This window comes from Phyllobates terribilis, unplaced genomic scaffold (genome assembly GCF_046119375.1).
Source record: "Phyllobates terribilis strain yellow unplaced genomic scaffold, ASM4611937v1 Scaffold_1__5_contigs__length_1240528914, whole genome shotgun sequence".
In the NCBI taxonomy this organism is placed as follows: domain Eukaryota; kingdom Metazoa; phylum Chordata; class Amphibia; order Anura; family Dendrobatidae; genus Phyllobates; species Phyllobates terribilis.
The window spans coordinates 1232917739-1232942808 of NW_027362761.1; the positions used below are offsets into that span (position 1 = coordinate 1232917739).

The window sequence follows — 25070 nt, forward strand, 5'->3', positions numbered from 1 at the left end:
AGTGCAGCAAGTAGGCACTCATGTGTGTTGCGCATCCAGGAGCACCAAGTCCCTGTTGTGTTGGTGGCGAGGTAACAATCATGCTTCCTTCCTCTGTCCTCTCCCCCCAACCTCGCACAACAGAAATGTGATCAAGGTCTCCCTCATCTGATGAGTCTTCCATCAGTTCGTCCTCCACTTCTTCCTGGGCTCCTGCACCTTCCTCACTAGTTTGGCTGCTACCATGCGCCCTGGTAAAACCATCTCCCCCACCCTCACATGCCTGCTGCCTTGGTGCAGGATGCGAACGGCGGAAGTGGGCTAAAAATTGCTGGACAACCAGGTTCAACACGTGAGCCATACAAGGCACGTGTGTGACATTGCCCCGGCGAAGGGCCGCACCCAGGTTTGCAGCATTGTCGCACACGGCCTTCCCTGGTTTCAGGTCCAGTGGAGACAACCATTCATGAAATTGGTTCTCCAGAGCTGACCACAACTCCTCAGCTGTGTGACTCACATTTCCCAGACATTTCAATGTAAAAACCGCCTGATGACGTTGAGCCCTACTGCCAGCATAGTAAGGAGGTGTGCAGGATCCCTTCTGCGCAGTTAGAAAGCTTGTGGCATGACCAGACAGGCTTTGGGTGCAGGTGGAAGACCGAGAGGAGGTTGAGGAGGCAGAAGCAGTGGAGGAACTTTGACATAAAGAGGATTGACGCACAACTCGTGGGGACGGCAAGACTTGGACAGCAGCCCCTTGTCCTGCTGTCACCATAGTTACCCAGTGCCCAGTCAGCGACATGTAACGCCCCTGTCCATGCCTACTCATCCAAGTCTCTGTGGTGAAATGCACCCTGTCACACACAGAGTTTCTCAAAGAAGCGGTGATGTTGTGTGCGACATGCTGGTGGAGCGCAGGCACACCTTTCTTTGACAAGTAGTGCCGACTAGGCATCTGGTACTGGGGCACTGCGACGGACATAAGGTCTTGAAAATCCTCTGTGTCCACCAGGCGGAAAGGCAGCATTTCTGTAGCCAAGAGCTTGCAGATGGTGAAATTCAACCTCTTAGCTTTCTCATGGCTAGGAGGAAATGGTCTTTTACTTGTCCACATCTGAGGGACCGAGGGCTGGCTATTGTGCTTAGACGGGGTTGATAAGGGTGTCCCCGGCAAACTGCCGGTCTGTGAGGAAGATGCAGGCGGACATGTTAGGTTGCCTTGATCCAAAGGTGGTGCTATCGATGTCGGACAGCGCTCAACACCAGCTGGTGTTACCACCTCCAAAGAAAATGAGGACCTGCCAATCACGCTGGCTGTTGCGGGTAAAGAGGTGGCAGGTCTGCGCCCCAAAACAGGTGTGACTGCTGTCCCCCCAGTCACAGAGGATGAAGAGGCCGCGGATGCACAAGATATGGCAGACGGTGGTTGGCCCGGCCGGCTAGGCCGCATTGTAGCACACTGAGCTTCCCACTGCAACTTATGCTTCATGTCCATGTGCCGGTTCATGCATGAAGTACTCAAACTATGTATTTTTTGGCCTCTACTTAGCTTTTGCTGACAAATGTTACAGATAACACGAGTTGGGTCATCTTTATCGATCTGAAAAAATGCCCAGGCTATGCAAGGCTTAGCACCCATGCGACCTGAAGAGCCACCACGACTTGTGGTGAGAGGCAGAGTTGTGTTTGAGGATGCAGTTGTTGACGTGCTTCCAGTACTACGTCTCTGTCCAGGAAGGCGCAACCTGACCTCGTCGTCACTAGCATCTTCCTCCACCTCCTCTGCTGACCTCATCTCTTGGCTGACTGTGGGTTGACAGTAAGTGGGATCTCCGACCTCATCATCATCACCCTGTGCGTTATCACACCCGTCGTCCTCAGAGCCAACCTGTTCCTGCCCTGACAAAAAACTAAAGTTGTCGCTCCAATCAGGTATTTGAGTCTTATCATCGTCTTCCTCATTGTCTCCACCAACAGGAGTTACAGTTTGGGAATGAGGGTCTACATTATGGTCAGAACCTTCTGCGTCTGGTCCTGGATCCGACTCATAAAGATTCTGGGCATCAGTGCAGATCATTTCCTCGTCTGGATTCACAGAAGCGCTGGAGTCGACCTCTGATTCCCAGGCTATAGTATGAGTAAACAGCTCTGCAGACTCAACCATCTGTTCTACCTCATACTCAGACGGGCAGCTGGAGATTTGGGAGCTGTGAGGAAGCAAGTGCGATTTGGGTGACACCTTTGAGGACTGGAGTATTTGTGATGTTGAAGTTGATGTGGAGGAGAGCCCACTTAAAGGAGCACTTGATATCCGTTGAAGCACCTGCTGTTTTTGTGCCTCATCTGGAATTTGTAGCGATTGGCGTGGCCGTAAGAAAGGGATCTTATCACATTGTCCGCTAAAAGAAGTAGACATTTTAGTTTGGCTGGAAGATGGTCTTTCTTCTGCAGATGTTACTGGTGCTTTAACACCTACCCCACGGACACAACCTTTTTTCCCCTTCCCAAGACGCCTATTCCCCTTTCCACCAGCAGCAGGCCTTTTTCCACTCATTTTGGTGGTTAACTAATTCACAACTCTGGAGTTGTTTGCACAAAAAAACAATGGATGGGAACCGAGCAGAGCTGAGTGGCCAAACTGTGGTATTAGGCCAAAACTATTGGCTGGGTTAGATGCAGATAAAAATTATTTTTAATTTGCAGCCTGATGGAGGTCAGTATAGATGGATTAATAGAACAAGTCCCACACACTGCTAGAAGGCCAAATATTTTTTCAGAGGTAGATGCAGAAAAAAATTATATTCAGTTTGCAACCTGATGGAGTTCAGTATAGATGGATTAATAGAACAAGTCCCACACACAGGTAGAAGCCCAAATATTTTTTCAGAGGTAGATGCAGAAAAAATTATATTCAGTTTGCAACCTGATGGAGGTCAGTATAGATGGACTAATAGAATGATGCTATGCCCAAAAGATTTTACTTCACTAGGTGCAGTAAAAAAATTGGTATTCTATACACAGGTGTTATATCTTGCAACACAGATAGGCTACTCCACTGACTAACACACTCTGCAATAGGCCAAAAAGGATTAGCTTTGCTAGATTCAGCCAAATGCTGTGAAAAAAACTTGCACAGCACTGGCACAGACCTGCCTGGCAAAAACTGATAGGAACTGATGTAACCTAGTCCTGAAAAGAACTCCAATTACAATTAGTCTTTACTCCCACAATCTATCTATTTAAGAGCACAGACCTGCCTGATAAAAGTCGTAGGAAATGCTGTAACCTAGTCCTTAAAAGGACTGCAATCACAACTATTCCCTACTCCCAAGCTATCTGTATATTTGTGCGAAAATTGGCTTGAAATTAACAAGGTATACCGCACACAGCAACAGCGGTGCCGTCTAACACGCAGCTGCAGCAGTGAGAAAATGGTGGCGACGGGGAAAATGGCTTGGTCTTATAGGGCAAGGACATGTGACATACACTGCCAATGACACATGCCCTTGCTTGTGTGAAAAAAAGCACTTCGCTCCGTGTGTGCGCTGCTGATAGGCTGACAGATTGCACCTCCCCACTGTAAATGCGGGAAAGAGAAAAAAAAATGGAGATCTTCATTGTTCTTGCAGAGATCCATCCCCTGCCCCTCCCCCGCCCCGCTGTACACTCAAACTGCGGATTAACATTAATTTTCATCATTACTGAGAAAAAATCCAGTTATGATTTTGGTGCACGAACAGTTATCGAACATAACCTCGAACAGCCGAATTTTTCTCAAATTGTTCGTGTTCGCCGAACGGCTCGAACACCGCCCAAAACAGCTCAAATTTGAGATTGGCGAACAGTTCGAGTAGAACAACGCTCATCTCTATCGGAGAGGTAGCATTCTTATCTGGTCCTTGCATTCAAGGGAGTGCGAAGACCACACAGGAAGTTCTAATGGTACAGGAGACGTCATGGACAAGATGGTGAGATGAGGTTGTGACTGATGAAGAAGTAGTACAGTGTCACTGGGATACTGTGACAGAAGCCGGAAGATTGCGGCATCTGGTTTCACAAACTCCTGCATTGGTTAGAAGTACTTCACCATCTAATTAAACAGTGTAGGTTTTTTTCCTTGCTGGCAGTTCAAGGATTAATCTGTTCAGTTTAAGCTCCTGGAGCCTTCCTACCTAGATTGTCTCAGCTGTTCAGTGTTGGCCACTCCCCTCTGCTATCTATGCTGGCCTCTGGCACTTAGGGATTACCAGTGTTAGTTCTTTCTGCCTGGTTAGGAGTTGGAGGTGTAGTTTGTGGTTGGAGTTGGCGTTTGGAGATTTGTTCAGGATATTGTTGCTTGGTGTTTTATTTGTGTGCACATCCTTATCCTCTCCTATTTGGTTTCTCCTTCCTTAACTCCCCTGTGTTACACTCTGTTTGGTGAGTGTATTTTGTATGACTGGTATTTTCATTTATCCCTGTCCGCCTTCCCTTGTTTGTTTGGTCAGTGTTATCTTATACACTTTGGCTTCTCACCTCCCTGGCTGGGGGAGGGGACAGATAAGGGTTGTTATAGGAGCTAGTTCTAGGGACTTGGTTAACACCCACAGCCCCAAGGCACTGTGTGACATTAACACTGGCCCATACCTTTTATGATCTATCATGGATCCAGTGGCTGCTCTGGCAGTGCAATTGCAGCAACTCAGCCTGGAGGTGGCAGACTTGTGTTTGGGTGCAGCAAAACAACTGTGCACATCAGGTTTAGGGCCCACGGTTCTCAGGCAAACCCTGGTGGAGCTCAAGATCGCTCTACTGGATAGATTCTCTGGGGATCGAGATAAGGTCGTTGTTTTCAGGTAGTGCTGTAAACACTATTTTAAATTACGTCCTCACTCCTCAGGTACCAAGGGGCAACTTGTGGGGATCGTAATTTCTCTCCTCAAGGAAGACCCCCCAAACCTGGGCATTTTCTCTCACATCTGACTCTGACGCTTAGGACAGTTGAGGAATTTTTTCTGGGTCATATATACAACGACCCTGACCGCATCTCTCTTGCCAAATCTACACTATGTCAGCTTCAGCAGTGAGACCGGCCAGTGGAGGAGTATTATTATTATTTTTGCTCTGAGCTCCGTAGGTGGTCCACGATACTAAGTGGAATGACCCTGCGCTCTGTTGTCAGTTCTGTCAGGGGCTTTCTTTGAGGGTAAAGGATGCTTTTTCCCTGTATGAGACTCCGGTTTCCCTGGCGGCGGCCATGTTTGTGGCTATCCGTGTGGACCGCCGTATTCGCCAGAGACATAATGAGACACCCTAATTTTCGAGGGACCCGGGGTCAAAGTTACCTAGGTCTGAGGCAACGAAGGAATCCATTCAGTTGGGGGGGGGATGGCTCGTTTTATTGGTCCTCCTGCAGTTCGGTGTAAAGAGGGAGTGTGTCTCTTCTGTGGTGGAAAGGGTCATTATGTGGGTGCTTGTCCTTTCATACAGTACCGCAAACAGCTACCGGAAAAGTAAGGAGCCCGGGTTGCGGGGATGTTAGCAACCCGTGTGAACATATATCCTCAGTGGGTAGGTCACAATTTTTTTTTTTTATCTTCCGAGATCCATTTTGGCAAAAGTAAAGTGATTTTTTTCAGCCTTTCTGGACAGTGAGGCTAAGTTTAATCTGATTGACGCCAGGTTGCTCCAGGACCAGGGTCTCAAGCCACATAAACTGTCCAGACCTATACCCGTAATCGCCATTGACTCTGTACCCTTGAGCCAGGGATATTTTACTCAGGTCGTTCGAATGAGACATCTGCAGGTAGGGACCATGCACTCTTGATTGACTGTTATGTGCTAGAGGGCTTGCCCTCTCCTGTGGTTCTTGGACTACCGTGGCTGACGTTGCACAATCCCGTAATGGACTGGCAGACTAGGGAGATGGTAAGGTGGAGCGAGTACTGTCAAGGACACTGCTTGGGCTCCTGGTTAGCCGGGGTGAATATCCGGTCCCTGTCGGAATACCTGGCTGACTTCGTGGTTTTTTGTTTTTTTTTCAGAACAGGGTTGGCAAGAACGCCCTCCTCATCGTCCTTTATGATTGCGCTGTTAATCTTACTGCTGAGGCCAAGCTGCCTAAGAGCAGGTTATGTAATATTTCTGGTCCAGAAAGGCAGGCCATGAAGGACTATATCGCAGAGAGCCTGCAGGGCTCAGAGTCATATCAGACCTTCCTCATCTCCCGTTGCAGCGGGTTTTTTCTTTGTGAAGAACAAAGATGGGGGGGATACATCCCTGCATAGATTTCCGCAAACTTAATCGAATCACGGTCCGTGATCCGTATCCTCTCCCTCTCGGACTTCTTTAACCAGATCGTTGGGACAAAATAGTTTTCTAAACTGGACCTCAGGTGGGCATATAATCTCATTCGAATTAAGGAGTGGAAGACCGCCTTTAATACACCTGAAGGACATTATGAAAACCTTGTGATGCCATTTGGGTTGACGAATACTCCCGCCGTCTTTCAGCACTTTGGAAAGGACATTTTTTGTCCCCTCGCGGGTAGATTTATTGTGATCTATATTGATGACATATTGATTTATTCACCTGACCTCGAATCACATCAGGTACATGTCAGGCATGTCTTACAGATACTCAGAGATAAAAAAAAATTATTTATCAAGCCAGAGAACTGTATGTTCTCAGTTTAGAAGATCCCTTTTTTGGGTTATTACTTATCGTCCACCAGTTTTCACATGGATCCGGCGAAGGTCCGGGTGGTACTGGATTGGGATTGTACTGAGGACTTAAAAGCTTTACAAAAATTTTGCCAATTACTACTGTAAGTTCATCAAGAACTTTTTGGTAGTGGCCATACCTCTGACGGACATGACCAGGAAAGGGACGGACTTTTCCAAATGGTACAGTCCGGCCAGTGAGGCACTTGATACTTGATACCTCATACTCGTCCATCTGGTGCTCTTCAACCTTTGGCGATTCCCTGTACACCTTGGACTCATTTGTCTGTAGATTTCTTTACCGATCTACCCGTGTCAGCAGGTAATACTGTTATATTGGTGGTGGTGGACAGATTCAGCAAGATGTCTCATTTCATTGCGCTACCTGTGCGCGCACACAATCCCGATTACTCACTACGTAGCTATCGTCAAGTGACCAGTGAGTGTATGGCGTACACACCTCCGGATTCCAACACATAGGATGTGTATACGCACCTGTATGGTCACTGCCAGCTTTACGATAGCCCAATTAATATTATTCGCTGCCACCACCGATCAGATTTTAAATACTATACAGGCCTGATCGGACGCCTGCTTTCTGGTAGCGTATATGGCTTCGGGGGAGGGAATGATTACAGCGCAAAAGAAACAGAACTATTAAATTTTATATTTAATCCCAAAAGGGAGGCAGTGTTTATGAAAAATATACAAAAGGTTTTACAAAGGGAGACAAGACAATACAGCATATACAGTTACACAAAATAAAAACGATTAACAGAAGACATACTATACAGATCGCAGAGACTATTCAGTTTAGCTGGAGGGGAGGCGCTCCAATTTGACCGTTATCGAACGGGACCCCTTGCTTATAGAATATATACCTCCCTGCAATGAGTATGGACCCATCTTCAGCAGGGTCTTTTATGTCGAAGGGGGGACCTGCCCACCCCATGTGATGACATCTCGTGGGCGGGGCTCCACCCTTCATGTTTTTATTAAAATATCTAACTTCCACGATAACTCCTCGCGGGTTGATCGCAGAAGCGACCTACCTGTATGCTTCATATTACAGGTCTGGTTGCTTTGAAAATGCTTTATATTCAATCCGTTTTCTGATGCTTGCAGCCCGTGGACGGTAAGAAATCCAGTCCGCTCACCATCCTGATAGCTCTTCTCTGAAAAACTGGAGCAAGTTCAATGTCTTTTTTAAAATGTGGTGCCCAGAACTGGACACAGAATTCCCAATGAGATCTGACCAAGGAGGAGTAGAAGGGGATAATGACTTCACGTGATCTAGACTCTATGCATCTCTTAATATATCCCAGAACTGTGTTTGCCTTTTTGCTGCTGCATCACACTGTTGACTCTTGTGTTGTCTGTGATCTATTAATATACCCAAGTCTTTTTCACACGTGCTGTTGCTTAGTTCTATTCTTCCCATTCTGTAGATGTAATTTTAGTTTTTCTTACCCAGAGGTAGAATTTTGCATTTCTCCCTGTTAAATATCATTCTATTAGTCGCTGCCCATTCTTCAAGCTTATCTAGATCCTTCTGAATCCTTTCTCTGTCTTCTCTAGTGTTAGCTATCCCTCCTAGCTTCGCATCGTCTGCAGATTTAATTAGTTTACCTCCAGTTCTCTTATCTAGATCATTTATAAAAATGTTGAACAACACTGGGGCCAGGGCAGAGCCTTGTGGTACCCCACTTGAAACACTCTTCCAATTGGATGTACACGTCCTTTACTGGGATTTTTCTGCTTTGTGTTGGGGATAGTTGACAATTCATGTAACCATCTTCTATTCCCTCTGAATTCATATTCTGACAATTAGCCAAAATCACTTTCTCTGACTTACTTTGGTCAAAGTTAGAGAAGAAGCTTCTGTCATTAGTCATATGACTAGTCACCCCAGAGTCTATACACCATGCATGCTTTGATGTACTTGCATTAACAGTAAACGCAGCTTCAGTACTGGAAGTGTCATATTCTTCAGTAACGACATTTTTAACCCTTAGATGTTTATTTTGCTTTTTCATCTGATTCATTCTCGCTTTCCAGACTCTCCAGTCAGCCTTTAGGTGCTCTGATTTCTTGCAGACAAAACACTCACGTGTTTCCTCCAAATTACTTTTATTTTTGGTTAGATCTTGGGTTTTTAAAGCGCATTTTGCTTTGGATACCCCACTGCTCTTACACTTTCTGTCTTTCGCTTATACTCATCCACAAGCTTTCTTCTGACATACTCCAATGTAAGCTCATAATCTGGGCGTGCATCTAGTGCAGTTACAAGTGTGTCATAGCTTTCTGGTAGACTGCTTAGTAGTAGTGCAGCAACATGGAAATCCTTTAGATGTTCCCCAATGCCCCACAGGCGCTCCACAATTTCTAGAGTGTTTCTTATGTAATCCTGCATATCTTGGCCCTTATTTAGCTTAGACTGATACAGCTTTCTTATTGCTGAGATTTATCCTTTCATGCATTTTCTGCAGTTGTTTCCACATTTCTTATACAGTTTCACAATCAGATCATCATCTATAGTGAGGGAGACAGTGCTTTGTGCTTTTTGATCCTTCTCTAACCAGTCTTCTGGTAGTGGGTCAGGTCCGGACTCCTGTGTGTATTTCCATGTACCTTCTTGTCATAGAAAATATTAAGAATCTCTCTCCCCCCTCTGAAATCCCTCTCACTCTTCCCCCCTCCTCTATCTACCATTTGTCAAAGGAGCAAGAGCTCCCAATCTAGACAACTGGCTCTATGCAAATAGCAGTACACACAAGAGGTGGCAAACTCAATTATCCAGGCTAATTACCATACGAATGTAGCCCCTAGTAGAGGAGACCTGGGATGAGTAGACACCTGGATAAATAGGAAACCGCTCGTTAAGACTCAAAGGAAATCTACATCACCCCGCACAATAGCCAGGACATTTACATTTGCACATGTGTGGAATCTGCAGTATCGTAGACACTGACATGAAATAAGGAATATCGGAAGTTCTATAATTCTGATCGCGATGGGACACATAGGCCTCGTGAGGTCATCACAGGGAAGTGTGTGGGCAGGGTCCCCCCTTCGGCATAAAACATCCAGCTGAGCCAGGATCTAAACTCATGCTGGGAGATACATATTTTGTAAGCACGGGTCCCATTCGATAATGGTCCTTAGGAGTGCCTCCCCTCCAGCTAAACTGAATCGTCTCTGCGATCTGTCTAGTAAGTTTCTTCTGTTAATCCCTTTTTTATTTTGTGTAACTGTATATTCTGTATTGTATTATCCCCCTTTGTAAAACCTTTTGTATATTTTTTCATAAACACTGCCTCCCTTTTGATTAAATATAAAATTTAATAGTTTTGTTTCCTCTGTCCTGTAATCGTTCCTCCCTCTAAGCCATACCCTACCCATAAGGCATCCAGTCAGCCAGAACTGATTGGTGGTGGCAGCGAATAATCTTAATTGGGTTATCGTGAAGTTGGCAGTGATCGTACGGGGGCATAAACACATATTCCATGCGTTGGAATTCGGAGGTGTGTACGCCATACGCTCACTGCTTTCTTGCCGATAACTACGTAGTGAGTAATCGGGATCGTGCGAGTGCCGGATCCCTGACACTTCTCTTATCAGAAGCATCTTTATCTTGAATTTTCAGGATTGGTAGTTCTGGTTAGTCAGATTCGGCACTGTGAAAGTCACAGAGTTCCTGTTGGCGGCCATCTTTCCTTCTTCTTCTTAGTACACTGTTGTTTGCTCTCCTCTGGGTCTTTGTGTTTCTGGACCCATATTCTGTTGGCAGCGGATTAATCTCTGTACTGTCCAGCCATTCAGCAGTGAATATATATTTATTCAGGAACAAAGATAACACAGCTTACAACTAGTATTTCTTATAGTTTAAGATCTTAGCATCTTATCTGTCAGCTTGTAAAGTGAAAGTAAAATGTGCTCCAGCTACACACACAGTGAGCAGGAACTTCCTGGGTTGTTTTTTTTTTTAACAATGTATTATTGGCAACATAACCCTATTGATGGAGACAGAAACTCCGGCACTATTAACCCCTTTAAAGCCCAGGGCGTACTAAAATGTATCTGCGCCCTGGGACTTAAGCGCCTGATACTTATTAGTACGCCCTGTTGATTTTGCACGCACACAGGCTGTGCAGGCGCGATCGCCGCCGGGTGTCAGCTGATGGCACCGGGTGTCAGCTGTAACAATGTGCTGGGAGCGGTCCCGCACCGCTCCCGGCACATTAACCCCCGCAATGCTGCGATCGAAGGATACTCACCTCTTCCCCGCCGTCCCGCGCTGTCTGAGGCTGGGTTCCGTAGTTGTCATGGTGACCCGGATGTCGTCATGTCAACATCCGGGTCACCAGACAGCAGGAAGATACTTTGATCATGCGCAGTGCATGACCAAAGTATCTTCTGCATCTGCAGCGCTGACAGCCTGTATAGCACAGGGATGGTTCTCCATCCCTATGCTATACAGGCGATCAGAATAAAAAAAAGTGAAACTCCCATAGTGGGACAAAGAATAAAAGTAAAAAAAAGTGTTAAAAAATGAAAAAAAATAAATAAATAATAATAATAATTTGTAAAAATATAAAAAAAAAATCAAAAAATAATCCACCAAAAATAAAAATATAATGTACCCATCAATAAATATTATTATGAAAAAAACAAAACAATAAAAGTACACATATTTGGTGTCGCCGCGTCCGGAACGACCTGACCTATGAAACTGTCTCACTAGTTAACCCCTTTTGTGAACACGGTAAAAAATAAAAAGCAAAGCAAAAAACAATGCTTTATCATCATACCGCCAAACAAAAAATGGAATAAAACGCGTCAAAAAGTCAAATATAAATAAAAATGGTACCTCTGAAAACGTCATCTCGTCCCGCAAAAAAACAAGCCGCCATACAGCTCCATCAGCCGAAAAATAAAAAAGTTATAGCTCTCAGAATAAAGCGATGCAAAAAAATAATTTTTTCTATAAAATAGCTTTTATTGTGTAAAAGCGCCAAAACATAAAAAATGATATAAATGTGGTACCGCTGTAAACGTACTGACCCGAAGAATAAAGCTACCTTATCAATTTTACCACACGCAGAGTAGAATAAAAAAATAAAAAAAAAAACAATTCCTGAATTGTTGGTTTTTGTTTATTCTGCCTCCCAAAAGCTGAATAGAAAGCGATCAAAAAATGTCACGTGCCTGAAAATGGCACCAATAACAACGTCAACTCATCCCGCAAAAAACGAGCCATCACATGACTGTCCGCCAAAATCTGGAAAAATTATAGCTCTCAAAATATGGCGATGCAAAAACTAGATTTTACAAAAAAAAGCGTCTTTTAGTGTGTGACAGCTGTCAATCATGAAAACCCCATATGATTCTGGTATCGCTGTAATCACACCGACCCGAAGAATAAGGTCGTCTAATCACTTATACCGCACTAGGAACAGCGTAAAAAATAAACACTAGGGCTGGGGTTAGGGTTGTGCAAGTGCTAGGGTTAGGGCTGGGGTTAGGGTTGGGCTAGGGTTGGAGTCAGGGTTAAGATTGGAGTTAGGGTTAGGGTTGTATTAGGGTTGGGATTTATTTTCAAAAGTAAAAAAAAAAGATGACGATATGGCGACTAGCGTTGAGTGCAAGTGCTCGCTACTTGAGTGTGCATCGGGTGCTCGGGTATGCACTGAGTATCGCGGGTGCTCGAGTCTCCGCCCCATATGCTTCGCGGCCAAAAAAACCTCGCGGGGATTGCCTGCCATGCACGAGCGATCCTTGCATGTTTTTTTTGGGGGTGTCTAATAACCGTGAAACATGCGGGCGGGGACTCCAGCATGTCACTCCAGCACCCGCGATACATGGTGCATACCTGAGTACCCGATGCAAACTCAAGTAGCGAGCACTTGCGCTCAAGACTAATGACAACTTATTCAATATGATGACCTAATGTTATCAAATTCTGTGTCGTACCTCTGGATTCAAAATGTTCACTATACCCCTTGATAAAATTCTTGAGGGGTCTAGTTTCCACAATGGGGTCACTTGTGGGGGGTTTCCACTATTTTGGCACATCAGGGGCTCTCCAAACGCAACATGGCGTCCGCTCTCGATTCCGTTCAATTTTGCGTTCAAAAGGTCACACAGTGCTCCTTCCCTTCCGAGCCCTGTCGTGCGCCCAAACACTGCATTTTCCCCAAATATGGGGTATTGGCGTACTCAGGAGAAATTGCACAACAGTTTTTGGGGTCCATTTTCTCCTCTTACCGTTGTGAAAATAAAAAAAATTGGGGCTAAAATATAATTTTTGTGGAAAAAGTTTGATTTTTTTATTTTCATGGCTCCATGTTATAAACTTCTGTAAAGCTCTTGGGGGTTCAGGGTGCTCACCAGACATCTAGATAGGTTCCCTGAGGGGTCTAGTTTCCAAAATGGGGTCACTTGTGGGGGGTTTCCACTGTTTAGGCACATCAGGGGCTCTCCAAACACAACATGGCGTCTGCTAATTATTCAAGCAAATTTTACAATCAAAAAGTCAAATGGCGCTCCTTCCCTTCCGAGCCCTGCCGTGCACCCAAACAGTGTTTTTTCCCCACATATTGGGTATCTACGTGCCCAGGGGAAATTGCACAACAAATTTTGGGGTCCATTTTTTCTTGTTACCTCTGTGAAAATAAAAAAAAATGGGTCTAAAGTAACATTTTTGTGAAAAAAGTTAAATGTTCATTTTTTTCTTCCACATTCCAAAAATTCCTGTGAAGCACCTGAAGGGTTAATAAAGTTCTTGAATGTGGTTTTGAGCACCTTGAGGGGTGCAGTTTTTAGAATGGTGTCACTTTTGGGTATTTTCTGTCATAAAGGCCCCTCAAAGTCACTTCAAATGTGATGTGGTCCCTAAAAAAATGGTTTTGTAAATTTTGTTGTAAAAATGAGAAATCGCTGGTCAACTTTTAACCCTTATAGCTCCCTAACAAAAAAAAATTTGGTTCCAAAATTGTTCTGATGTAAAGTAGACATGTGGGAAATGTTATTTATTAACTCTTTTGTGTGACAGATCGCTCTGATTTAAGGGCATAAAAATTAAAATGTTGAGAATTGCAAAATTTTCAAAATTGTTGCCTTAATTTCCGTTTTGTCTGTGATACATAGAAAAAACCCAAGAACCATTAGTTCCAGCGCTTTTATGTATGAACGGGCATCAGCCGCATGTTGGGTTGTATGTATACGTATATTGTGTGGATGTGCATATAGTGTATATTTTCCATACCACTGCATGAATTTGACCTAAAAGTAGATAAAGAATCAAATAAAAATGGCTCGAATATTAGACTTTTGTACTTTTTTTTTTTTTTAAATGAGAAAAATCATCCGATATTTTGTTTCCGTGAGCGGCAAAAGTAAGTGAATCTTTGGGAATAGCAGATAACTTAAAGGTGACATTCGAGTTGAGTATTTGCAATCAATGGGAGGACGACCAGGTGTGAGTGAGCGACTTGTTTTATTTAAAGAACGGGGATCTATCAAAATTTTTCCAGCATGTTTCTGGAAGTATCTTGTGGCAGGAAGAAAGAAGATTTTTGAGGACCTCAGAAGGAGAGTTGTTAATGCTCATCGGGTTGGAATAGGTTACAAAACCGTCTCTAAAGAGTTTGGACTCCATCAATCCACAGTCAAGATAGATGGTATAATAATAATCTTTATTTTTATATAGCGCCAACATATTCTGCAGCGCTTTACATACATTATGGTATAGAAATTAAGGAAATTCAAGACTATTATTACTCTATCCGGAAGCAGTCACCCAACAAAGATCACTCGAAGCCCAAATCGTGTAACAATCGGTGCGGTCACAAAGGAACCTAAGGTCACCACTAAGCAACTAAAGGCCTCTTACATTAGCTAATGTTTTAATCTTCATGAGACCACCATCAAGGGAACTAAATAACAATGGTGTGCATGGCTGGATTGCAAGGAGAAAGCCACTGCTCTCCATTAGAACATTGCTGCCTGTCTTCAGTTTGCTAAAGATCACCCGGTGAAGGTAGAAGATTACTGGATCAATGTTTTGTGGATGGATGGGACTAAAATAAAGCTTTTTGGTTCAAAGCAGAAATGTTCTGTTTGGAGAACAAAATACTGCACTACAGCATAAAAATTTGATACGTCTATCAGTGTTTGGGCCTGCTTTGCTTCATCTGGGCCAGGATGTCCGCCATCACTGATGGGACAATGAATTGTGAATTTTACGGGAAATTGTAATGGAAAATGTTAGGACCCTTGTCCATCAACTGAGTCTCAGGAGAATGTGGGTCATGGAGCAAGACATCAACACAAGTCTGTCTACAAGATAATGGATAAAGAGAATCTATCGCCAACAAAATGCATCCCAATATGAAAATATCATGTTATAGAGCAGATGGACATAAATGTACAGCGCCCTCTTCAGGTCACCACAGATGGTCCCTTGGTTTCAGGTCTGGGTTGAGGATTGGTCGTTCCAGAATTTCCATGTTCTTCTGGAGAAGCCATTCTTTCAGTGATTTGGAGGTCACTCAGGGTCATTGTTGCTGAAAGGTGAAATTCCTCCTCATCTTCAGCTTTTTAAAAGAGGCCGGAAGGTTCTGATGTAAAATGGTCTGATATTTGTTCTGTTTATAATCCTTCCCCCGGCTAAAGCCCCAGTTCCAGCTGCCATGAACCATCCACAGAGCACAATGCTGCCCCCACTATGCCTCACTGTGGGGATGGTGGTCTTCTGGTGATGACCAGTGACGGATTTCTACCTTTTGGAATTATAATCACAAAATTCCCCCTCAGTCTCATGAGACAGAACACATTTCCTGCTTTTGGCTGACATAATGGAGGGTTTAGCAGAACATACCTGGGTATGATTTTTTTTCTTAGTAAGAAAAGACTTCCATTTTGTCCCCTGACCCCATAGGCCGGAGATATGAAGAATACAGGAGATTGTTGTCACATGCAGGACACAACCAGGACTGGCCAAAAATTTCTGCAACTCTTTTAATGTTGCTGTCGGACTCCAGCACCAATGTTCTTGTCTTTTCTTCAATTTTGAGTGACTTCCAGTTCTGGGTAATGTCACTGTGGCGCCAAATTTCAGCCCCTTCTTGATGATGTCTTTAGCGTGTGAATGGTGGATCTAATGCCTGGAGATGTTTTTGTCCCTTCTCCTTACTGCCAATTTTCCACAATGAGATCCTTTGCTGTGTTGTCAGCTGTTTACAGACCAGATAATGTCAGCAAAATCCTCCTAGAGTAGTGACATTTTCTTTGATGTTAATCAGAATCGCTGTAGATGACGGCGGCCGAGCGCTGACTACTGTGTAACATGGGGGGAACCACAGAACTATGGCTCCAATCAATCAAAGAAGCCATTACTCCAGATTCTGGAATGAAAGGCTTTTGCAAAGTCGCAACATTTTTACACAATGAAGAATTTTTGTGATTTTTTTTTTTTATATACATATAATATACATATATATATATATATAATATATATACAGTAGCGATGAAAATTGTTGCCTTTTTTTAAAAGTGTGATTCCTTCTGTCTGGTTGTTGCCATTTTCTTGGTGATTTTAGTAAACTGGAAGGAAATGGTTGTCAGCTATAAGGTAGACAATTGTGTTTTGACCTTGTGTTATCCCTTTAGGTGTTAGTTTTCAGCATTTATTCAGCATGTTCAGGTTCTTTTTCATTTAAGTGGTGAAAAAAAATTCCAAAGTTTGGTTAAAAAAAAAAATGGCGCCATTTTCCAAGACCCGTAGCGTCTCCATTTTTCGGGATCTGGGGCCAGGTGAGGGCTTATTTTTTGCGCACCGAGCTGGAGTTTTTATTAATACCATTTTGGGGTAGATCCGATGTTTTGATCGCCCGTTATTGCATTTTATTGTAATGTTGCGGCGACCAAAAAACGTAATTCTGGCGTTTAGATTTTTTTTCTCGTTACGCTGTTTATCGATCGGATTAATTCTTTTTTAGATTGATAGATCGGGCGATTCTGAACGCGGCGATGCCAAATATGTGTATGTAGGTTTTTTTATTATTATTTTATTTTGAATGGGGCAAAAGGGGGGTGATTTAAACTTTTATATTTTTTTAATATTTTTAAAAACATTTTTTTTTTTCACTTTTTGCTTGCTTTAATAGTCTCCATAGGAAACTAGAAGCAGCACTTGTCTGATCGCCTCTGCTACATAGAGGTGATGAGTAGATCACCTGTATGTAGCAGAAATGGTCCTGTGCTATGCGCGCCGACCGCTCATAGCGACCTGCTCATGACAACCACTGGAGTCAGCTGCAGACCCAGGGTTGTCATGCCCACCCATCGGTGACCCGCGATCACGTGACGGGGTCGCCGATGGGTGGGGCTTAGGATGTGCTTCCGGCGTGGCGCTGTTAAATGCCGCTGTCAGAGATTGACAGCGGCATTTAACATGTTAACAGCCGCAGGTGGATCGCGATTCCACCCGCGGCTGTTGCGGGCACATGTCAGCTGTAAGAATCAGCTGACATGTGCCCGGTTCAGTGCGGGCTCAGGGCTGGAGCCTGCACTGAACCGGGGGATTACAGCCTATGCGTACTAATACGTGACAGGCTGTAAAGGGGTTAAAGAAAGAAAAAGAAGGTTCTGGAACAGCTGACAAACCTAGAAGTGGATGACTACGGAGAACTTCCTCCGGAGTCGATCACATTATTAAGGAAAAGTCAGTATCTGATGTCCATAAAAGTGCTGGACAGATTTTACATGAAATTAAGGTAGAATATGGGGTCAAAGTGAGTCGCCAAACTGTGGTGCGACGGCTGAGAGCTGTAGGCTGAATGCTGGTTGTCCAGTCAGGAAGCATTTCATCTCTGCAAAGAACCGGAAGGTCCAACTTGAGTTTGCCAAAGAATAATGGAAAGAGACAGATTGGTGTAAGGTGTTGTGGTCGGATGAATCCAAGTTCCATCTGTTTGGTAGTGATGGCAATCACCATATATACCGCCCAATTGGAAAACGTCATGATGTAAGGTACCAAACACCTACAGTGAAACATGGTGGTGGCCATGTCAAAGTTTGGGGCGCTTTTCTGCATAGAATTAATGGAAATATGAATGCTACCATGTACAAGGATACACTGGAGATTCCAGCAAGACAATGATCCTAAGCACACATCCAATTTAGTCACAAATGGGTTAGCAAAGAAAAATATTCGCCTGTTTCAATGGCCGAGCCAATCACCTGATTTACACCCTAGAGAGCACTTTTGGGGTGAGTTAGGGTGACGAGTTGGGGCCCATACCCAGAGCAATCATGATGAATTGCTTGCAAATGGAATGGAGCACGATCCCTCAAGATGTCTTGAGTACCCGAGTGGCGTCAATGCCCCGTCGGTGCGGTGCAGGAATTACAGCAAGAGGTTATGCTACAAAATCCTAAGTTATGGGTTGTAAGCAATGAATTACTCTCTATGTTGTGATCAATAAATAGTAGATGCAGAACTATTGGCCGTCAGTTTTCTGGAGCGGCCGATGGAAGGACCGGAAGCGAGAGGTTCATGGAGAAAACCACCCACATCACAGGTGAAGCTGATTTGTGAGTAGGAACGGCCTAAAATTCCTCCATCCGATGTGCAGGAATAATCCGCAATTACTGGAGACGTATAGACCCAGTTATTGCTGCACAAGGGACGCAGCAGATCCTGAAGGCAAGGGGTCACTTACTTTTACCACTCGCAGACAAGAGATAGGGGTGTAATAAATATGAAACTTTTGCCCCCTTTGATTTGGTTCTTTATTCACTTTTACGACTTGTGGAAAACCTGATTCAGTTTCTGGTCAAATATATGCAGAACTATGAAAAGTTCACAAACAGGTTCACAAACTTTAAAGCCCATATGTATATAATAGTGACGACCTGGCGTGTATACAGATTGTGGGTCCATACTGTAGTGAAACACTCGTGTATAAATATCTCCAGTGGCCGTAGCCGATGACGCCAGTGTCAGGGTGGTCGGAATCTGCTCCTGGGGTCTTTTGTTTACATGTGCCTTAAACTCACCAAACTTCATCACTGACTCTGACCACTTACAGCCTGAGCCCCCTCTGCCCTCTCTGAGCACTTACAGTCTGAGCCCCCTCTGTCCTCTCTGACCACTTACAGCCTGAGCCCCCTCTGTCCTCTCTGACCACTTACAGCCTGAGCCCCCTCCTCCCTCTCTGACCACTTACAGCCTGAGCCCCCTCCTCCCTCTCTGACCACTTACAGCCTGAGCCCCCTCCGTCCTCTCTGACCACTTACAGCCTGAGCCCCCTCCTCCCTCTCTGACCACTTACAGCCTGAGCCCCCTCCATCCTCTCTGACCACTTACAGCCTGAGCCCCCTCCATCCTCTCTGACCACTTACAGCCTGAGCCCCCTCCATCCTCTCTGACCACTTACAGCCTGAGCCCCCTCCTCCCTCTCTGAGCACTTACAGCCTGAGCCCCCTCTGTCCTCTCTGAGCACTTACAGCCTGAGCCCCCTCTGTCCTCTCTGAGCACTTACAGCCTGAGCCCCCTCTGTCCTCTCTGACCACTTACAGCCTGAGCTCCCTCCTCCCTCTCTGACCACTTACAGCCTGAGCCCCCTCCTCCCTCTCTGACCACTTACAGCCTGAGCCCCCTCCTCCCTCTCTGACCACTTACAGCCTGAGCCCCCTCTGTCCTCTCTGACCACTTACAGCCTGAGCCCCCCTCCTCCCTCTCTGAGCACTTACAGCCTGAGCCTCCTCCTCCCTCTCTGACCTCTTACAGCCTGAGCCCCCTCCTCCCTCTCTGAGCACTTACTGCCTGAGCCTCCTCCTCCCTCTCTGACCACTTACAGCCTGAGCCCCCTCCTCCCTCTCTGAGCACTTACAGCCTGAGCTCCCTCCTCCCTCTCTGACCACTTACAGCCTGAGCCCCCTCTGTCCTCTCTGACCACTTACAGCCTGAGCCCCCTCCTCCCTCTCTGACCACTTACAGCCTGAGCCTCCTCCTCCCTCTCTGACCACTTACAGCCTGAGCCCCCTCTGTCCTCTCTGAGCACTTACAGCCTGAGCCCCCTCTGTCCTCTCTGACCACTTACAGCCTGAGCCCCCTCCTCCCTCTCTGACCACTTACAGCCTGAGCCCCTCCTCCCTCTCTGACCACTTACAGCCTGAGCCCCTTCTCCCTCTCTGACCACTTACAGCCTGAGCCCCCTCCTCCCTCTCTGACCACTTACAGCCTGAGCCCCCTCCTCCCTCTCTGACCACTTACAGCCTGAGCCCCCTCCTCCCTCTCTGACCACTTACAGCCTGAGCCCCCTCCATCCTCTCTGACCACTTACAGCCTGAGCCCCCTCCTCCCTCTCTGACCACTTACAGCCTGAGCCCCCTCCTCCCTCTCTGACCACTTACAGCCTGAGCCCCCTCCATCCTCTCTGAGCACTTACAGCCTGAGCCCCCTCCTCCCTCTCTGAGCACTTACAGCCTGAGCCCCCTCCTCCCTCTCTGAGCACTTACAGCCTGAGCTCCCTCCTCCCTCTCTGACCACTTACAGCCTGAGCCCCCTCCTCCCTCTCTGAGCACTTACAGCCTGAGCCCCCTCTGTCCTCTCTAAGCACTTACAGCCTGAGCCCCCTCCTCCCTCTCTGACCACTTACAGCCTGAGCCCCCTCCTCCCTCTCTGACCACTTACAGCATGAGCCCCCTCTGTCCTCTCTAAGCACTTACAGCCTGAGCCCCCTCCTCCCTCTCTGACCACTTACAGCCTGAGCCCCCTCCTCCCTCTCTGACCACTTACAGCATGAGCCCCCTCTATCCTCTCTGACCACTTACAGCCTGAGCTCCCTCCTCCCTCTCTGACCACTTACAGCATGAGCCCCCTCCTCCCTCTCTGACCACTTACAGCCTGAGCCCCCTCTGTCCTCTCTGACCACTTACAGCCTGAGCCCCCTCTATCCTCTCTGACCACTTACAGCCTGAGCCCCCTCCATCCTCTCTGACCACTTACAGCCTGAGCCCCCTCCTCCCTCTCTGACCACTTACAGCCTGAGCCCCCTCTGTCCTCTCTGACCACTTACAGCCTGAGCCCCCTCTATCCTCTCTGACCACTTACAGCCTGAGCCCCCTCCTCCCTCTCTGACCACTTACAGCCTGAGCCCCCTCTGTCCTCTCTGACCACTTACAGCCTGAGCCCCCTCTGTCCTCTCTGACCACTTACAGCCTGAGCCCCCTCCTCCCTCTCTGACCACTTACAGCCTGAGCCCCCTCTGTCCTCTCTGACCACTTACAGCCTGAGCCCCCTCCTCCCTCTCTGACCACTTACAGCCTGAGCCCCCTCTGTCCTCTCTGACCACTTACAGCCTGAGCCCCCTCCTCCCTCTCTGACCACTTACAGCCTGAGCCCCCTCCTCCCTCTCTGACCACTTACAGCCTGAGCCCCCTCTGTCCTCTCTGACCACTTACAGCCTGAGCCCCCTCCTCCCTCTCTGAGCACTTACAGCCTGAGCCCCCTCCTCCCTCTCTGACCACTTACAGCCTGAGCCCCCTCTATCCTCTCTGAGCACTTACAGCCTGAGCCCCCTCTGTCCTCTCTGACCACTTACAGCCTGAGCCCCCTCTATCCTCTCTGAGCACTTACAGCCTGAGCCCCCTCTATCCTCTCTGACCACTTACAGCCTGGACCCCCTCTGTCCTCTCTGACCACTTACAGCCTGAGCCCTCTCCTCCCTCTCTGACCACTTACAGCCTGAGCCCCCTCCTCCCTCTCTGACCACTTACAGCCTGAGCCCCCTCTGTCCTCTCTGACCACTTACAGCCTGAGCCCCCTCCCCCCTCTCTGAGCACTTACAGCCTGAGCCCCCTCCTCCCTCTCTGAGCACTTACAGCCTGAGCCCCCTCTGTCCTCTCTGAGCACTTACAGCCTGAGCCCCCTCTGTCCTCTCTGACCACTTACAGCCTGAGCCCCCTCTGTCCTCTCTGAGCACTTACAGCCTGAGCCCCCTCTGTCCTCTCTGACCACTTACAGTCTGAGCCCCCTCTGTCCTCTCTGACCACTTACAGCCTGAGCCCCCTCCTCCCTCTCTGACCACTTACAGCCTGAGCCCCCTCTGTCCTCTCTGACCACTTACAGCCTGAGCCCCCTCTGTCCTCTCTGACCACTTACAGCCTGAGCCCCCTCCTCCCTCTCTGACCACTTACAGCCTGAGCCCCCTCCTCCCTCTCTGAGCACTTACAGCCTGAGCCCCCTCCTCCCTCTCTGAGCACTTACAGCCTGAGCCCCCTCCTCCCTCTCTGAGCACTTACAGCCTGAGCCCCCTCTATCCTCTCTGACCACTTACAGCCTGAGCCCCCTCTGTCCTCTCTGACCACTTACAGCCTGAGCCCCCTCTGTCCTCTCTGACCACTTACAGCCTGAGCCACCTCTGTCCTCTCTGACCACTTACAGCCTGAGCCCCCTCTGTCCTCTCTGAGCACTTACAGCCTGAGCCACCTCTGTCCTCTCTGACCACTTACAGCCTGAGCCCCCTCCTCCCTCTCTGAGCACTTACAGCCTGAGCCACCTCTGTCCTCTCTGACCACTTACAGCCTGAGCCCCCTCTGTCCTCTCTGACCACTTACAGCCTGAGCCCCCTCTGTCCTCTCTGAGTACTTACAGCCTGAGCCCCCTCTGTCCTCTCTGAGCACTTACAGCCTGAGCCCCCTCTGTCCTCTCTGACCACTTACAGCCTGAGCCCCCTCTGTCCTCTGAGCACTTACAGCCTGAGCCCCCTCTGTCCTCTGAGCACTTACAGCCTGAGCCCCCTCTGTCCTCTGAGCACTTACAGCCTGAGCCCCCTCTGTCCTCTGAGCACTTACAGCCTGAGCCCCCTCCATCCTCTCTGACCACTTACAGCCTGAGCCCCCTCCTCCCTCTCTGAGCACTTACAGCCTGAGCCCCCTCCTCCCTCTCTGACCACTTACAGCCTGAGCCCCCTCCTCCCTCTCTGAGCACTTACAGCCTGAGCCCCCTCTGTCCTCTCTGACCACTTACAGCCTGAGCCCCCTCTGTCCTCTCTGACCACTTACAGCCTGAGCCCCCTCTGTCCTCTGAGCACTTACAGCCTGAGCCCCCTCTGTCCTCTCTGACCACTTACAGCCTGAGCCCCCTCCTCCCTCTCTGACCACTTACAGCCTGAGCCCCCTCTGTCCTCTCTGACCACTTACAGCCTGAGCCCCCTCTGTCCTCTCTGACCACTTACAGCCTGAGCCCCCTCTGTCCTCTCTGACCACTTACAGCCTGAGCCCCCTCCTCCCTCTCTGACCACTTACAGCCTGAGCCCCCTCTGTCCTCTCTGACCACTTACAGCCTGAGCCCCCTCTGTCCTCTCTGACCACTTACAGCCTGAGCCCCCTCTGTCCTCTCTGACCACTTACAGCCTGAGCCCCCTCCTCCCTCTCTGACCACTTACAGCCTGAGCCCCCTCCTCCCTCTCTGACCACTTACAGCCTGAGCCCCCTCTGTCCTCTCTGACCACTTACAGCCTGAGCCCCCTCCTCCCTCTCTGACCACTTACAGCCTGAGCCCCCTCTGTCCTCTCTGACCACTTACAGCCTGAGCCCCCTCCTCCCTCTCTGACCACTTACAGCCTGAGCCCCCTCCTCCCTCTCTGACCACTTACAGCCTGAGCCCCCTCTGTCCTCTCTGACCACTTACAGCCTGAGCCCCCTCCTCCCTCTCTGAGCACTTACAGCCTGAGCCCCCTCCTCCCTCTCTGACCACTTACAGCCTGAGCCCCCTCTATCCTCTCTGAGCACTTACAGCCTGAGCCCCCTCTGTCCTCTCTGACCACTTACAGCCTGAGCCCCCTCTATCCTCTCTGAGCACTTACAGCCTGAGCCCCCTCTATCCTCTCTGACCACTTACAGCCTGGACCCCCTCTGTCCTCTCTGACCACTTACAGCCTGAGCCCTCTCCTCCCTCTCTGACCACTTACAGCCTGAGCCCCCTCCTCCCTCTCTGACCACTTACAGCCTGAGCCCCCTCTGTCCTCTCTGACCACTTACAGCCTGAGCCCCCTCCCCCCTCTCTGAGCACTTACAGCCTGAGCCCCCTCCTCCCTCTCTGAGCACTTACAGCCTGAGCCCCCTCTGTCCTCTCTGAGCACTTACAGCCTGAGCCCCCTCTGTCCTCTCTGACCACTTACAGCCTGAGCCCCCTCTGTCCTCTCTGAGCACTTACAGCCTGAGCCCCCTCTGTCCTCTCTGAGCACTTACAGCCTGAGCCCCCTCTGTCCTCTCTGACCACTTACAGTCTGAGCCCCCTCTGTCCTCTCTGACCACTTACAGCCTGAGCCCCCTCCTCCCTCTCTGACCACTTACAGCCTGAGCCCCCTCTGTCCTCTCTGACCACTTACAGCCTGAGCCCCCTCTGTCCTCTCTGACCACTTACAGCCTGAGCCCCCTCCTCCCTCTCTGACCACTTACAGCCTGAGCCCCCTCCTCCCTCTCTGACCACTTACAGCCTGAGCCCCCTCCTCCCTCTCTGAGCACTTACAGCCTGAGCCCCCTCCTCCCTCTCTGAGCACTTACAGCCTGAGCCCCCTCCTCCCTCTCTGAGCACTTACAGCCTGAGCCCCCTCTGTCCTCTCTGACCACTTACAGCCTGAGCCCCCTCTGTCCTCTCTGACCACTTACAGCCTGAGCCCCCTCTGTCCTCTCTGACCACTTACAGCCTGAGCCACCTCTGTCCTCTCTGACCACTTACAGCCTGAGCCCCCTCTGTCCTCTCTGAGCACTTACAGCCTGAGCCACCTCTGTCCTCTCTGACCACTTACAGCCTGAGCCCCCTCCTCCCTCTCTGAGCACTTACAGCCTGAGCCACCTCTGTCCTCTCTGACCACTTACAGCCTGAGCCCCCTCTGTCCTCTCTGACCACTTACAGCCTGAGCCCCCTCTGTCCTCTCTGAGTACTTACAGCCTGAGCCCCCTCTGTCCTCTCTGAGCACTTACAGCCTGAGCCCCCTCTGTCCTCTCTGACCACTTACAGCCTGAGCCCCCTCTGTCCTCTGAGCACTTACAGCCTGAGCCCCCTCTGTCCTCTGAGCACTTACAGCCTGAGCCCCCTCTGTCCTCTGAGCACTTACAGCCTGAGCCCCCTCTGTCCTCTGAGCACTTACAGCCTGAGCCCCCTCCATCCTCTCTGACCACTTACAGCCTGAGCCCCCTCCTCCCTCTCTGAGCACTTACAGCCTGAGCCCCCTCCTCCCTCTCTGACCACTTACAGCCTGAGCCCCCTCCTCCCTCTCTGAGCACTTACAGCCTGAGCCCCCTCTGTCCTCTCTGACCACTTACAGCCTGAGCCCCCTCTGTCCTCTCTGACCACTTACAGCCTGAGCCCCCTCT

General features: G+C 48.3%; 1 protein-coding gene across 5 annotated transcripts in view; it reads left to right on the forward strand.

The window, feature by feature from the left end:
- RTKN (rhotekin) overlaps nucleotides 1–25070 on the forward strand; it is a 125762-nt gene that overhangs the window by 35410 nt on the left and 65282 nt on the right. The window lies entirely within an intron of this gene.